The sequence below is a fragment of the Cricetulus griseus genome, chromosome 3 (genome assembly GCF_003668045.3).
Source record: "Cricetulus griseus strain 17A/GY chromosome 3, alternate assembly CriGri-PICRH-1.0, whole genome shotgun sequence".
NCBI classification, from domain to species: domain Eukaryota; kingdom Metazoa; phylum Chordata; class Mammalia; order Rodentia; family Cricetidae; genus Cricetulus; species Cricetulus griseus.
Window position 1 is genome coordinate 265,656,655 of NC_048596.1, and position 17,042 is coordinate 265,673,696.

The 17,042-nt window shown below is 45.0% G+C and overlaps 1 protein-coding gene across 15 annotated transcripts in view; it reads right to left on the reverse strand.

The window, feature by feature from the left end:
* The window catches only part of Atxn1 (ataxin 1), a 406,728-nt gene extending 394,895 nt beyond the window's left edge, over positions 1 to 11,833 (reverse strand). For 5 of the 15 annotated variants that reach the window (XM_035442948.1, XM_027410016.2, XM_027410009.2 and 2 more), the window contains exons 1-2: positions 11,612 to 11,831; positions 3,507 to 3,627 (exon numbers count right to left, since the gene is read on the reverse strand). The gene's annotated coding sequence lies outside the window, so the exon portion shown is untranslated. Of the gene's footprint in view, positions 1 to 3,506; positions 3,628 to 10,372; positions 10,532 to 11,611 lie in introns of those variants that run through there. The other 10 variants (XM_027410014.2, XM_027410012.2, XM_027410010.2 and 7 more) reach the window with 7 other exon arrangements.
* Positions 11,834 to 17,042: the final 5,209 nt, after the last annotated feature.

Below are 17,042 nucleotides of genomic sequence, written 5' to 3' on the forward strand. Positions count from 1 at the left end.
AACGAGATTTCATGGCATTCAGTTGAACACAGACTTTCTAGGGTTCCAGAGCTCTAACAGCAGAATCCCCCCCCCTCCACCAGACACCCCTGCATCAACCCAGTCCCTCCTGCCACCCCCTGCTTTTGAAGAACTGGCAAACAAAGGCTGTGCCATGCCACCATCCAAGCTCCCCTTCTCACTGTCTCTTACCTTCTCCCTATCCGTTCAATGCCAGCTCCTGCATCCTTAGATTTAGTCACGCCTTTTGTGTGTCCAGCCCTTTGCCCAGGGCAAGACCCCGAAGGCCGAATTCCAAAACCATTCTTCCAGACTGCTCTTCCCACTGACCTCTCGGCTATTCCCATACCCCGGCCAGTCTTCTTGACTTCTGAAAGCCAGAAACACCCCACCTTCGGCCGCAGTTGCCCAGCCTACATACTACATACAAGTAAGCATTTGCTTGTTGTCCCAGCCACTTGCAAGACCTTCCTCTGTCTCTCTCCATCTCTTCCCACAGAAGTGCAATCCAGCCTTCAGAGACCAAGTCACATGATCCTCCTCCTCACCACCTTTCCTGAACTCCCACCACCCTTTTGAATTCCTTCCGGGTCGGGTCAGAATGTACCCCTCTCTAAGCACAACTCAACCATTCAGCTTTGTTAGTTATGTCAGTGCATTCCTTCTCTCTCATGCCTGGTCACGAAGAATGTATAATCTCCGGTAGCTCTTACTCACTTTCATGTCCACAGCACCATAAAGTAGTTAAAAAAAAAAAAACACAATGAATGTATGAATGAATCACTTCTTTACATAGATAGTAACTGTGAATAAGTTAGGTCATAACTTGCTTAGCTGCATCATATTTATAAAATAACAAGAGCCAGAAATAATAACCCAGACTTTCTTTCATTTAAATGAGTAAGTGGAATGTATCAGAGTACAACATGATACGCTCTCCCAGCCCACATACAGCCATCAAATGTGAGGACCATAATGAGGCCATTATGTATGCAAAATGTTTAGATAATGCATGTACGTTTCTTTTCTATGCAGTCACAGGAAATATCAATGCCCTAATATTAAAGATGACACTGCAGTATTTTTCAGTGAGACCATGAGTATCCATGACACTTAGGCTTGGGTATGAGGCCAGAAACCCCTGCACCTCAATAAGCAGGCCATGCAGCCCAAGATAAGACTCCTGGCAGTCTGTCTTCTTCACAAGAAAATTCTTGAGATTATTTTGTTATAGATTAGACTCTCTTCAAATACCATAGGTTTTAAAAAGAAAAGAACACCTCACCCCACATGCACCTGATCCGTGTCTCCTAAAAGGTCAATGTGAGGATTGTCTGCCTGGCAAAATACACATATTAAACAGGTTCCCCCTAAAGAGGGAAAGCAACAATATGCCGCCCCCCGCCCTGCCCATTATCAGACACCTGCAGATCTCAAGAGGCTTGCCCTTGCAGGAGCTAGACATCATTCTACTTCCATTTCAATGGAGACTCTCAAATTCACAGCCAATAAAATAGAGAGAACCATTTGCATAATTCACAAGAATATAATCCCTGTGGTGTGGTAACCCCCTCCATTCTCTGCTTTGCCCCTCAGAGGACTCTTAGATTCTTTCTGTCTGTCTTGGGAATTGAACCCAGGTCTTCACACATGTTAGGCAAGTGCTCTCCCATTGAGCTATATTCCAAGACTTCTAAAGCTTAAACATAACTATTAGGTCTTTTCTTTTAATTCAAACTACAAATAATTCAATTTATGCATATTATTCATTAGTATATCTTCCTACAGTGCAAAAAATATGCATTCTACCACAGTAAGAGTTATACTAGGTTCAGAATTTAAAATTCAGAAAAATAAATAGAACCCTTATTGGCTTTGTAGAGCCACAAATGCCGACAAGGTTGGTCCAAAGGCCAAGGTCTAGGTATAATGACTTGTTTCTAGTCATGTATGGTCCAGGAGCAACCATGGAAAAACAAGACCATTATAATCGCCGGTCTAGAGATAAGCTATGTGCTAACAATGATAGCTTATGTGAACAGATCATAAGCCATATGCCAGGCACATTTTTCATTCCATCCTCACAGTATCCTCTATTGTCCTCATCTTTCAAGAAGAAGCAGGGGCATGAACGGTATAGAGAGGCATGTGTATGATCAGAAAGCATCTTGAGATTTGAAGTCCAAATATGCTGGCTAGTGTCAGAGCTTCGGGTTGTTATCTCAAAGGCCATGGAGGTTTGCACTTAGCTTAAAATAAACTGGTTCTGAGGTGTAAACACAGAAAACTGGTGAATTTGCTTGGGAGTTTTATTTTGTTCTGCTTTTTGAGAAGGCTCTCAGGCTGCATCCCATGCTATTCTGGAACTCACTACGTTGCTGAAGTTAGCCTCAAACTCTGGGCACTCCTCCTTCCACCTCAGCTCTCCCTATCAAGTGCTTTGATGACAGACATGAGCCACCATGCTCAGCTCCACTGGGTCATTTTTTTTTTAAGTGAACACTTTTGGTAAAGCCAGGATCTACCTCTTGATGAATGGATTTTGATGGGGTATGTAGTTTGGTAAAAGTGCCTTCTGCTTCTTACCAAGAAAGGAAACAAGAACGTTCCAGAAACACTTCCTTCATTCCAAGAGACCAGCGGGGAACATTCTCCTTCAGGAGGTCTAGGGTGGAGCCCCAAATTCTGTTTGAAACTCTCTGAGTGTGCCTGTTGCCCAGCCAGCCTTTGTAACTTCTGGTGTTGCCTGTCTTCATGGCTTCAAGCAGTGCTACTCACAAGGAAGGCAGCTGAAATGGAGCCTCTCTTTTCTATTTCACAACACCCCCACTTTGTTATATATACTAGTGTCCCCAAGACTTTTCAGCCCCACGTCCTAGCTGAATTCCATTCTCTCCGGATTTCACAGAAGGGCAGTGGCCTCCTGTCTGCTCTTTAACAGAGCCATGAGTCAACAGTCCTTGCTTACACACTGTTTCGAGACTTGCTCAGCCAGAAAAATTTACTGTATGTGAGGAAATCAGGAAGTTGTAAAATCCAAACAGACACAAAGAGACTCAAGATTCAACAACGCCTGCCTGCCACTGACCCAACAAACAGTTCTCTGTTTCCCTGCAAACATATGATACTACAGTAAGAACCTAAACCGGGAGAATCATGACTCAGGGGAGATGGCAGCTTAGTGCTCTTAACTGACTTAAGGAAAAGTGAAAAGTAAAAAGATCAGGCACAAGTCCCAGGCAGCAATCATTGATCATCACAAATTAATGCGGGTTTCTTCATGAACCAAACAGACCACAACCATAGATGCGGTCATCCACGTTACACACACACACACACACACACACACACACACACACACACACACACACACACACACAGGGCAATTTCCCATACCCTATAGTTGTGAAGAAAATGATATCTCACGATTAACAGAGCACATGGCTGATGAGCAACCATTCCAAGTCAAACTTATCCTCAGACAGAAAACATTGTAACACTCTCACCTGACATATGATGCACTTCCCTGCAGAGGGAATGGAGGAGGAGACAGTTGGACAAGGTTGACAGACGGATCTGCAGCTTGAATGAGCTACCCTGGTGACTTGTTGGGGATGCAGGATGCTTCTACAGTGGTCCAGGAAGCACAGGAGAAGAAATCCAAGATGAAAGACCAATAACAAACAGAGAGACAAAAAAGAATAAACTGCTTTAAAAAGAGGTCTACCTTAATATGTAGACGCAGAAAGACAAGTCTTAAGAACAAATTTTTTTATTTTTTATTTTTGTTATAAAGGAGTTACACCGACAGTAGCCAGTTCATGATAGATTGGAGAACCAACACATAAAACCTAGGCCATCTCTTCAGCCAAATGAAAATCTTGGTCTCCGTGTTTGAGACAGCCACTGTCATTTTCCTTACGCACTCAATAAATAAGCATATGTCACTCATCACAAATCACACCAGGTACAAATGGGCATGGATGCAATAGCAATTGGGCCAAAAGCCTAATTTTATTGATTGCATATTATCTATCCACATGTAACTAAAAAGATGACCATGACAGAACACCACTATTAGCACACTAGTCCAAAGGTGAGTGGAAAAAAAATCAAATGGGGGGGGAGGGATAAGGTTGCATTTTAAGAAAAGGTCTCATGTAGCCCAAGCTGATCCCAAACTTGCTATGTAGCTGAGGATGACCCTGAACTTGAGCACACAAGTCCTGGGAATACAGGCATGTGCACCAGGCCCGGTTTATGCAATGCTCAGTCATCCAGCTTACAGCTCTGTGCATGGCAGACAGGCACTCTTAGCAACGGAGGTCCACGCCCAGCCCTAAGTTTGAAATCATCTAATTATTGAACAGACACTGCTTCACTTTGATTTTGCCCCAATAGTAAATCCCAGTTATCCACTATATGATGAATTTGTGAATGGATAAATGAAAGAAGAAATGGATGAATCTTCAGGGATCTTGGTGCTTGGGAAACAATTTTGTAAATTAAAGATGTATGCACAGAAACAGGAGAAATAGAGAGCTCGATCGGCCAGCCATTAAAATTATATACTTAAGTGCTGGGGATACCCAATTAGTCAGATTAAACTAAAAGAACCAGCCATGCTGTTGGGATTTAAAAAAAAAAAATCCCTTAGATTAAGTGAATGCTGAAGTGGTTTTCAGTCAGATCACTGGAGTTGGGCTGCCTGTGTGTTTAGGCTGATTTTAAATTTAGTCTGGATTTCCTAAGCTCACGCCAGGTAACAGTAGGAAGGAGAAGGCCCAGAATTATATTGGGTGTCAGAAAGAAACTATTCTGGAACTACGAATATGATCTCCAAAGTGAGTAATCTGTAAACAGGTAAGGAAGCCAATTATCCTTGGGTACATGGCAACTCATCTCAGTAGTCATAATTATTTTCAACCATACACACTCGCTATTTTTAAGAGCACAGCCCAGCTGGAAAGGAAAATAACTTCCATTTCTTTCCAGCACTTTGCAAAGTAATGAATAGTAGCCAAAGTATCCTTCCTTCTAACGAATCCATTCACCACCAATTTATCTAAGCATCTATTATGTGCCCAGGACTGCTCTGCAAAAGAAATCGTTTTTAACAGTCTTCAGTTTCCCCGTGTGTAATCTGTGTACAGAGAGAAAAGCTGAAGTGGACTATAATGTTCTTACAAAAAGAAAATAAGACACCATCTTTTCCCCAAGAAGGCTGTTGGGTTACAAACGATGCCCAAGTTCAACAGGAGTTCACAAAATTTTATTTCATCTTAGTTCAGCATTACTTTAAGGGCAAAGGAAGTCTTGATTTTTATCACTTTCCCAGAAGCTACACAGGTACAGGGGACTTGGGTTTGCTTGTATATGGATTTGTGTGTACACGGGGCCCTGTTTACCCATCTCCCGGCAGATAAGGCTTGCTAGAGTCCAAATTACAGCCTCCTCCCACTCTGCTGAAGTGCACAGAACAGTCAAATATGATGCAAATGCTGTCAAATATTAATTTACTCTAGCATTGGCATGCTTCCTTCTTTCAAACAGCATTTGTCCTGCTACCCTAGCCAGAGTAATAAAGAGTTATTTACTTGTGTATCCCATCAAAGGAAAGAACACGAGGATAAAGTCAAGGCCACACGAACTCACTATAAAAAATACACAAATTATAAGCAAGACAGTAAAGGATGGAACACAGTATACAATGACACACACTAAAATTGAAATCTTCAATATTTCAAAACCATACATCAGAGAAGCACGATACTACTAACAGTGGAAGATTACCAAGCAAGATGGCCCAAACAACTAAAAATGTGATGGTATACAAAAACCAAGAGGGAACACAGGGTCAGGACCAGGGCCAAGGACACAAAGAGAAAAGGTTTGCCATCCATGGTGGCAAGAAAATGCTTTCTCTTTCTCTAAGAAGTACACATGCTCACAGGTTGGCAGCTATAATCACCACTAAAAATACCTGATAAATACATCGCTCTAAACATGTCATGCTTAAAGGGCACTTGGGTGGAAGCAGGGTGAGCCCTTCTGAGACTAAACGATGCCCTACAACCAGGGAAACACCTACCCTCCAAGGCCCAGGTCTAATTACACCATGAGTTTTCTGGAAAGAGATTTTCAAGGAGAATACATTTTTTTGTTTGCATGATGGCAATTATCATTGCACTTTCATTACTCTACAAATGGTATGCATTAAGAATTATAGAAAAATCAATGAAACATATCTGCTAACATCAAATCTGCCAAAGAAAGGGAAATGTGAGTTGTTTTGTTTGTCTATAATAGTTATAAACACGTTCTAGTTCATGTGAGACAGGAGTATCAGGGAGCATAAGCATTTACAGTAAATTGTCCTAAAGGGTTCAGGTTTTAAAGGACTATAAAATATGCCATTGCACTTATTACAGTCAAAAATACTTACAAAAAAAATTGGAAAAAGAAAATAAAAATGCCATTTCCACAAATAAAGATAAATTACCACACAGCAATCCTTTCCTTTTGCAATTTTAAGTATTTATTTTTTAAAAAAGCCTCAATCCAATTATAACTCTTTCAGCCAATATTTTTCAATTATGTAAAGCTAGCATCCTATATACGCATCATCATGTTACTGCTCACAGAAAATTGGAATGAGTAAATTTATTTTACTAAACTAAATTAAATGCAACAAAAATAGTATTACTGATGACTCAGAAATTCAAATCTTAAACAACAAATAAAAGAAACACTATATGCTAGTCCTTGGGCAGAAATTGTGGCCTCTACTTCCATTTCCATAATTTGTTGTTTTAAACAAACATTTTCACAAAATAAGAAGGGCTGCCTCTGTTCTCGGGTTGGAAGTATGACCAACAGGATCGAAATCTGTTCTTTGAAGCAATTAAGCTGCACAAACTTAACTCTCTCTCTCTCTCTCTCTCTCTCTCTCTCTCTCTCTCTCTCTCTCTCTCTCTCTCTCTCTCAAGCCCATAGTTCAGAGTTGTGTGCTACTCTGAAAATACAGAGCCTGGAAATCAGTCAAACCCAACCCCCTGAAAAACGACAGACTGCCTCATGAGAAGGCTCTTTTCATATGCAAGTATTTAAGCTTTTTGGAGTCTAAATTACGTGTTGCCTTCAGATTACTACGGTTCAAAGAAATCAACATTCACTCCTACATTCAGCTGCTTGCATAAGCTCTGGCTTTTAGGAAAGTATATTTATTGACTAACTCCTAATAGGAAGTACAGTGAACTGCTACAGTCTATTTGTCAGTAGAAGCTATTGTTCAAGGTATGTGCAGGAGCAACATTCTCTTGACATTTCAGGATGGGAGAGAAAACAAGGTCACATTTTACAAAAGGAACCCTGGAACTCTAATGAGAAAACCTGGGAACCATAGAGTGTTGACTAACATTTTAGTAATCGCTTCACATTGGCACTGGAATTCTGGGCAGTGGAAACTTTTGACTGTCTTCAGCTATTTGATATGTAATCTGATGGCTCAAGACTTTTTCTTTCATCTTTCTATCAAAGCCAAGCTTGAAGTCTCTCTAGGCCATTTCTAACCAAATACCACTGCTGGCCAAACCCTCTTAAAACGAAATTGAGGGGGAGGGGGAGGAGGAGTGATGCCTTTCCCAGTTCTCAATCAAGTACAGACACTTCTCATATTTATTTTAGCAAGGGTTCATTTGTACACTGAAAAATACATGTACACATTTAATTGCAAGAAAGCCATTCTCTGTCTGCTGCGAATAGAAGGAAGTACCTCCAAGGTGTGTGTTAAACTTAAAACTTCTGTCCTCTATTTTAGATCCTGGCTTCACATGAATTTACCTCTCCGAAATAATAGCTTACTTTAACCACAGTGATGCTTCAGTGGACCAGGTCACAGTAATGTAGCAACCACATAAACTCGGTAACCAGGGGAAACTCATAACCCCCCCCCCCCGTGAGGAGAAGTGAACAACTTTCCCAATCCTGGCCCTGGGGAAGTGGTGGTTGGGGGCGGGGGTATTATCTCTGTGTGTCTTTCTTCTATTTTAACTGATTTAGCTACTTGGTCTTAAAACTATAAACTGACTGGCAAGGTCACAACTAAATCATGACATATTCAAAGTTATTAAAACATTCCCTTTGTTTCGACAGTGCCAGGTTCCAGCAACTAAAGCTACTTTTCTTTCATAATATATATATTTTTTCTGCCCTTAGCAGGCTTAAGGTGATAAGGGAATGCAAACACTGGCCTGCAGCTCTCTTATTTATATAATTTAATGTTTATTAAATTATATCCCTAAGTATCATATACACGGTTTAATGTGCAAAGCTCCATGCATGATACTGGCTTGTAGCATCCCTAACTTAGCTGTAAAAATATCTTCAATTACTACTGAAGATCATCAAGGATCAGGAGCAACAGATCGAAATTCAGAAAGATAACATTCAGAATGCCTGCCTACTATCAGTGTCCCTTTTTATAACGTGGGCTGTGAAGTTTTAAAATGTGACAGTGGGAATATACTTTCCCAAGAAGCCAGCTCCTCTTAGTAAACTACCTAAAAAGCCAGCAACACTGCCCCCAATTTCAGTCCTAAAGCATGGGTGTCCTCTTCTCTCACACTTGAAAGAGTTAAGTGCCTACAAGGCCAAAGGCTCTAGAATGCAAAAGAAACGTTGCTTCAGTGAGCTCTGAAAGGTTTCTAGCAAGTATCAAATACTTGTTGATCTGCTAACAATAAACACCAGAAGGATTGTCAGGCTCCTTTCACTGTCTGGGGAGATACATTTACATATTGTACCCAGTAGGAACAGTGGGTTGGTTTCCTTTAAAGAAGCTAAGTAGCTAGAAGCCTCATTCAGTCTCCTGTTCAGATGACTGAAAGAAGATGCAATTGAAATGGCGAAGTCTTTCTCCTTTCTGGTTCGGGCAGCTCGAATATTGTGCATAAAACACTAGGAGTAGTTCAGGCAAACCCACCTGAATGGACCAAGAAACACTGTCTGTTGCCATGGCAGCCTGATCTAATTACATGAGTGATCAGGGCCGGAGTAAGTGTACAGAAAACTAACACCACTGACAGTATCTGTATGATGAGAGAGGCAGACAGGCAGGAGGCTTTTCAGCCTCCTATGGAAGGGAGCATTCAAGCCCATTTATTTGCAAAGCTGCTAAAATATTGACTGATGCATGGCCAGTTAGAGGACAATCAGAGGAGATTAAATGCCACAGCTAAACTGTTATGGTGCAATCCCTTCCCAAGAGTTCGTGCACATGTTTTTCTTTTGGTGGCTACCTCTAGCTTCCACTAGCATAAACTTCATTCAAAAATAAAATAAAAATAAACTCTCGGCTGTCAAACTGTCTTAGCTACCTACCCACCATCAAGAAACCAGAGGGTGGGCTTAACTTAGGGCTTCTAGGAACTGCAGGGCTTTTCAGAAAACCAAATAGAAATAGCTTGCAAACACTACTGAAAAGTAACCAGCTGTGCCTAAAAATAACCAGCATGTAACTACCTTGTTGTGTACGACCTATAGCAATGATGTTTAAATATTAAGGGGAGCTTGCATTATAAAACAGAAATGTCACTGAGATGAGACTAGATTGCCACAGGGAAACATATTGCACACACACAGTCCTCTGCATGCAAGGGTGAGAACTCTACTGTAAGGCACTACTTTTTATTCTGTAGGTGGTGTGGGGTCTTCTAATTTTACTAATTGTATCCTGTGGCTCTCTCTGAGAAGCTAAGAAATCTCTTCGGGGACAGAACCAGTTTGGAGGAGTTCCTACTGCACAACATACGGTAAACAAAATAAAAATAGCTTGCCTTTCTTGTTAGCCACATAGAGCATTATATAACCAGCTTCCGACTGGCTTTTTTTTTTTTTCGCCCTTACTACTCTTCAGCAATTTCCCAACCTTCCCAAGTATTTATATTACCCTCTTATCTGTAGGATTATGCAGAAAGAAAGCAAAACAAAACAGGACAGCCACGGGATCGAACTGAACTCCACCGTCTTAAAACCCTGATTTTTTTTTTTTTTTTCTGGCAGAGTCTAGATCACCATCCTACTTCCACCCCCCACCACTAAGGTCCTTGCTCAATCTCCCTAGAAAACCTGAATTGTTTCACCGCTTCCAGTCAGCTCTACGTGGTCTGAAATAAAATGAAAGCGCACAAGCCCCAGAGTTGAAGGAGGTGGCTAAGGAGAAGTCGAGGCGCTGCAGAGTCAGCCAAAGGACCACCGCGGGACCCCTCCCCATCTCGGAGGCTCTGGTCCCCACTCGGCGCGAGAACACACGCACACATACACACCTACACACTCACAGGCTCTCACTCCCTCCTCTCCGACCCCGCCTCACCTCTCGCTCCGCCCGTCCGGCCCCTTCCCTGCCCCCTGCGGGACCGGCCTGCGCGCTCCGTTGCAACCACGTAGGAGGCGCGGCGGCCGCGGCAGCCACGGCAGAGGCGGCGTCTCGGGCTCGGAGTGAACGAGCCGCGGGGCTCCGGGGCGCATCCCAATCCCCGCAGCGCCTCCTCCTCCGCCGCCTCCTCCTTCCCCTCCTCCCATCTTCATTCACCCTCCCTGCCGCCGCGCAGCCGAGCAGTCCCGGAGCAGGGCAGAGCCCCTCCTCGGCTGCTGCCTCGGGCGCCGGCTGGGACGCCGGGCCGGGCCGGGCTGGGAAGCTCGGGCTCCGGCTCCGGCAGCGGCGGCGGCGGCGGCGGCTGCTTTGGATCAGGAAGCGGCCGCACCAACAGGGCGGCGGTGGCGGCGGCTGCAGCCAGGGCCCGTCCCCGCCGCCACTCCCGCTGCGCTCCGATAGCCTGCGCGCCCCTGCCCCCTGCGCCGCCACCTCTCCTCTCCCCCAGGCCGTGCGCAAAGTCCCCGGTCCCCAGAGGCTGGCCTGGGCGGGGAGACCCCAGTCTTGGGGTCGCCTCGCACAAGCTAGGCGACCCCGGGCGGGGAAGCCCAGCCCTCCCTCGAGTCCCCGCGGCGCTCACCGCCCCCTCCCGGGAGGGAGAATTTGCAAAAGCGAAGAGGGCAGCGCGACCCTCAGCCGCTGCCGCCTCCCCCTGCGCCACCAGGAGGGAGGAGGACCAGGCTCTCGGCTCTCGCCGCCGCCGGGCCAGCAGCAGCCTGAGCGGGGCGCCGCCGCTCTCCCCACCCGCGCCCCTTGCCCGGGCGCGCCCCCTCTCCTGGGGGCGGCCCACCCCTGGCTGCTCCCCGGGCCCGCTGCTCCAGCGCCCAGAGTGGGGTCCCGAGCCGGGAGGCTGGAGCCCGGCAGGGGTATATGTACACACACTCACACACACGCGCGCGCGCACACGCACACACACACACACACACACTCACACACACACACACACGCACACACACCACGACGCGTCGGTTTCCTTCGCTCCTCTTCCAGCTGTTTTCCTTGTAGCCCATTGAGACTGGGGGAGGGGAGATTGTACGCTGGATGTTCTTTGGCCCCTCTCCGGAGAGAGAGGATTGGGGTGAGGGAGGGGGTGATTTTAATCTAAATCGAGGGGGGGGGAGAGGAGGAAGGGGGAGGGGGAGAGAAAGAATCAGAGGAGGAAAAAAAATAGCCACTTACTGTAAAGTGTAAATGGATCTGGGGTTGCGTGGGGAAGGGGGGACAGAGGGAGAGACACAGTGTCCTGCGGCTGCTGTAGCTCTAGCTGCGGCTCCACAGGGCTTGTTTTGGATCCCCCTGCAGTGAAACAGGTCCTGTACGGCTCCGCCACTGTAGTAGAAATGATGTCTGCGGTATACTCTGCTCTCTCCTCCTCCTCCTCCCCCCTCCCCTCCCTCCTCCCTCCGCCCGCCCTCCCTCCCTCGCGCTCTCTCTCGCGCTCGCTCGCTCGCTCCAGTATGTAAATGTGTAATAGAAGCCAAATATGGAGCAGTTGGCTGCCGCCGCCACAGCTCAAGGATCCGACTTCATGGGGGGGGGGGGGCACCCTCTGGCAGGCGGCCCGGCGAGCCGCACAGAGCACGGCGAGCGCACGGCGCGGCTGCCGGCCCGCGCCCTTAACCCTTCTGTGCACCCGGCCGGAGCAGCGGTCCCTCCCTCCAGGGGAGGCCCGGTGCCTCTCCCTAACTGCGGCTCCGGATCCCGGACATCGGCCCGTGGGGACTGTGCCTTCCAGGTTTGAGAAAGGGGAGGGGAAGTTGGGGCGATGAGGTCATTGGAGTGGTGACCCGTCGGAGCTCGCGCGCCTCCCCGTCTCCTTGCAACCTAGTTGGAGGGGACAGGGCGAGTGTAGGGTGCAACGCTCGCAGCCTGGAGGACTCACCGCAGCGGGTGTCAGGCTTCGGTTCCCACCTGGTAAAATAAGCAAGGATGCGGGGAAGTCGGCTGACTCTAATCCCGAAGTGACCTTGGTGCCCCCACCCCGCCACCCCGGTGTGTGTCTAAGAGGACTCACTGTATCCTCGCTGTTAACCCTCCAGCCGGTGAGCCCTGAGCAACCCGACTCTGGGCCCGCGCCTTGGCTTGCAACTCGGGAAAGTTCTCAGGCTTCCTCAGTTTGCACTGGCGCCCTCACCTTTCCTGCCCGGACAAGCTGGCAGCCTCCCGACCCTCCTATCTAATTCTGCAGGTCTAGAAATCTGCAGTAGGAATCAGACGTCTCAGTTCTAGCTCTGGGAGCCGACCTGCTCACTCCTTTCTCAGCTAACAGGGAATCACTCATTTCATCGGAAGTGAGGTAACCGGTGCCCCGACCATTCGATGGCGGTTCTCGGGAATCCACGGCAAAGGAACTTTCCCTGGTCCTGGTGGCTGAACGCAGACATAGAGTCCCCCCACCCACCCCCTCCGCTACAGCACTGCCAGGTGTGAGCTCGGTGGGAAGGAATCTTCCCCGGAGGAGTGTACCTTGCCAACAGGTGTGGCACCCGGAGAAAGAGCGGGCACAACCCTACAAGGGTCGCTCAGTGCCGAGTTCCCTTTGCTGCAGATAATTCTCGAAAACCAGTAGGTGTCAGGCCAGCATCTGACCTCTTTCAGGTGCTTAGAACTAAGAGTCTAGAAACCCGATCCCTCGGTCTTGTAGGAAGCCACTATTATTGACTGTAAGCGGGATTTGAGAGACCTTTTGGCTCCGTTTACTTATGACCTAACAGTTAGTCACTGTCTGAAGCAGCGTACAGAATCACCAGGAGAAATGCGTGAGCTTTTTAAACTACTGAATTGTGGAGCCAGCACTTCAGAAGAAAAAAAAAAAAAGCCCGGAGGGGGGGGTAGGATACATATCTATTTTCAGGTTTTGAAATACCGTGCACACATCCACGGCTACTTAAATAGAACTACGACTGTTCCTTCCCTCTCAGCCCCCTCCGTAACTTGTGTTGTTCACTTAAAGATCCATGTTTGTTAGACTTCATATGCTCAAGTGACATTGTTGGTCTCATTACAGCCTCTAGTGGACAGTTAACAGGACTTTCCTGTCAAGGCTCTGACTAGTTTTGTTTTCCCTCCTGAGCTTTATCCAGGTGAGGGTTAATAGTTCAGAGCTTAACTGAGTGGTGTCTGTCTTTGAAAAGGAGCAGAAGCTTGCCGGCTTCGCGTGGAAAAGGCGCATGCTTTGTGTTGCAGGTATTGTGACTGCTGGCCCGTGAATCAACAAAGCTTCTGCTCTTCACTTCAGTTGCAGACAGCTTTCATAAAAAAACCGAAATCCATCTAAAATATTTTTATAACAGAAAATATTGGTTGCCATGTTTTTGGCGTAACTGAGATGTTTTTATTCCAGCTCATAATCTGCAAACTGTCCAATCCACCTCCACTCTATTTTTAGACATCTTACATTTAGAGAATTTTCAAGGGAAAAAACTAATATTGTAATTATTACGTTGGTGCAAGCAGTTAATTTGCATTATTTTAACAACCTTAAACATATTAAAACACATAATTCATATTAGACTTAGTCAATTAATTTAAATGTTCCCCAAAGAAAGCTAAATATGTGCATTACCCACATAGTAAAAATAATTAATAAGAAATGTGCTGTCTACTTTCCTAGCCATTAAGATTAAAGCCATAAACTCTCTCTGTGTCTCTGCCCCCCCCTCTCTCTCTCTCACACACACACACAAACCTACAGCTTTTGCTTCCTGCAAGGTTCAACACAAACATAATACCCATGAAACAGTTTTATTACTTGAATGCTGAAGTATTTTGTTTCCAAATAACAGAATATCAAATGCACCATCAGAAGTACCAAGACAGGTTCTTTAAAAGCAAACGTTCTCATGCAAATGAAAACTCAATGGAAAAAGAGCAGTTTTCAAGGTGGCAGTTGGCAGTTTTATAGCATTATTCCCCTAAACCCAAATCTGATGATATATTTACACAAGACTCAGTCAAGCTTTGAAACAGAGTCAAATTAAGGAAGAAGGCCTGCTGAGTCTTACCCCTAATCTGTGTTATGAGTTACTTAATGTGAAAAGAAATTTTAGTACTTTCTATTTATTTCTCTAAAGATTTTGTGTGTGTGTGTGTGTGTGTGTGAGAGAGAGAGAGAGAGAGAGAGAGAGAGAGAGAGAGAGAGAGAGAGAGAGAGAGAGAGATGTTGTGAATCCTATCTGAGCACTTCTTTGAGGCAGGGTCTCTACCTGAACCTGAGGGTCATCTCTTCTAGACTAGACTAGAGGCCAACAAGCCTAGCCTTTGCCTTCTGTCTCTTCCTTCTCCAGGCTGAGGTAGCAGGCATGTGGGATGCCAGGCTTGTGTGATGAATGCTGGGATCCACACTCAGGCCCTTGCTATCCTGCTACAAATGCTCTCAAGTCTCAACCCTGCCTCCGGCCCACCTGCTATCTATTTTCATGGTTTTGTTCCGACCACTTTTGAAAGTTTAAAATGGACTAGCAACTATATATTAAGTCACAAGACTTTTGCATTACATTTCTGCATTTCAAATTGGAGTGTAAAAGTAGCAGCACTTGCCATAGCACCACCATCTGGAGGACTTTAGACTTCAGGATCAAGGCTCCTATCCCACATATGCAGTCAGAGTCTGCCTTTGAACTAGCTGCGGAGAACACTGCTCTGTACTACAGGGCTCTGTCTGGGCACACTAGCCACAGTACAGAACTTAATTGACAATAAGTTACCTTTATGCTCATTCTTTTACCAATTACGAATAATACCACCACATTCCACGTGGACCACTGCATCCTCAAACTTAACCAGCTTCTGGTAGAGAGAATATATATATATATATATATAATATATATATATATATATATTTCAAAGTCACCTATACTGAATACCTATAGACTTTTCCCTCATCATTGTTCCATACATAATACAGAATAACAAGTATTTCCATTGTATTAGGTGTTAAAAGTAATCTAGAGGCTACTTATAACTGAAAGTTATACTATAAACTTAAATTACTTATAATGTAAAACATGTAGGAAGATGTGAATACATGTATATCATATATTATATAATGCAATCTAAGATTTGGGTATTTCAGAGGGACCCTAAAACTAGCCCTCCTATTTGAGGGGTAACTGTTTCATCAACTAAAGAAGCTGGCTAGGAGTGAATGTACTGGGGTCTTGGCTATGAATGTGTTCTCTGAGGCAGTAGAGGGAGCACAAGAATGCTTAATACAACCAGTGTACACAGGGCCCTCCACATGGTGACAGATTTTTAAAGTGTAGTATATGTTTGCATTGGAAGTAGCCTGTTATGTCATTCAGAGCAAAACAAAACAAAAAAGCTAACAAACACACACTGCCTACCAGATTACAGCAACTAAATAATTGAACAGATTGCAAATTACATAAAATAAAAAGATACAAGATACACTCGTTTCAAGTTCTAGGCTTGCATTCTTCCAGTGGACTTCAGGAATCCTGCTTGGGAAAGATACCTTATTTCCTAGACTGTGCGCAAAGCTCTGGCTTGATGCTCAGCACCACACTGGGTGTGCGGGTACACACCTGTAACCTCTGCAGGAAGGTCTAGGAATCCAAGTCATCTTCCCTAAACTACATAGCAGCACCAGCCTAGGATACATGAGTTGTCTCAAGAACAAAAAAGAAAGTGAAGGGACTCCCTGGCCTGGTGACATACTCAAAGGATAAGTGAGCCTATCACCAAGCCTGGGGACCCAGATTTACTCCCTGAATCCATGTGGTGAAAAAACAAACCAAGTCCTGCAAGTTGTCCTCTGACCTCCGTGGCAGCACCTTAGTGTGAATGCCCCCTCATGTACATCCTGACAGGAAATACATGAACATGATAAAGTTTTGTTAATAAAAGGGAAAAATGGGATACATTAGTTTTCTCTAGTCAAAAATAATGATAATTCTTCTGAATAAGACAACCCTGAGAGAAACTAATGCAGAACTAAAAGGAGAGTTAGTTCATCAATATTATACTCAATAAATTGATTTTCAGTCAAACACATCTTGGTTTAAAAAGCTGGTAAATTTTTTTGCCATACTTTCAAAAATGTCTTATTTTAGTTTCTTCTGCTTGCCATGATGATTATCAAATTCTTGATTATATTTATGTAGTATTCCATGCTGTTCACAGTTCTCCTATATCATATCCTTAAACACTTCCCTGGGGTGGCTAGGAAACATAGCAAAAGCCAACACTGAGATGAGGAGTCAACAGAGTGAGACCTAGGTGATATTTAGTGAGTATTTATTTATATATTGAGGGTTAGATTTCATTATGTAGCCCAGGCTGGCCTAGAACCTCCAATCCTCCTGTCCCAGCCACAGGAGTGCTGGGATGACAGCCTAGATCATTTCATTAAGAGATGAAGAACAGAGCACCAGGCCTGGAACCTCAATCCTGTGGTCCAGCATTTGGGAAGCAGAGACAGGAATCTGGAGTTCAAAGGCAACCTTGGCTGCATGGTGAGTCGGAGGCTACATGGGACCTTATAACTAGAAACTGTGTCTTATTCTCAAGCTGCTCTTTCTGTCCTTGTCATGCCTCAGCAGCTATTTGTTTGGCATCTCATATACAATACATAGGCCCCCAAAATACA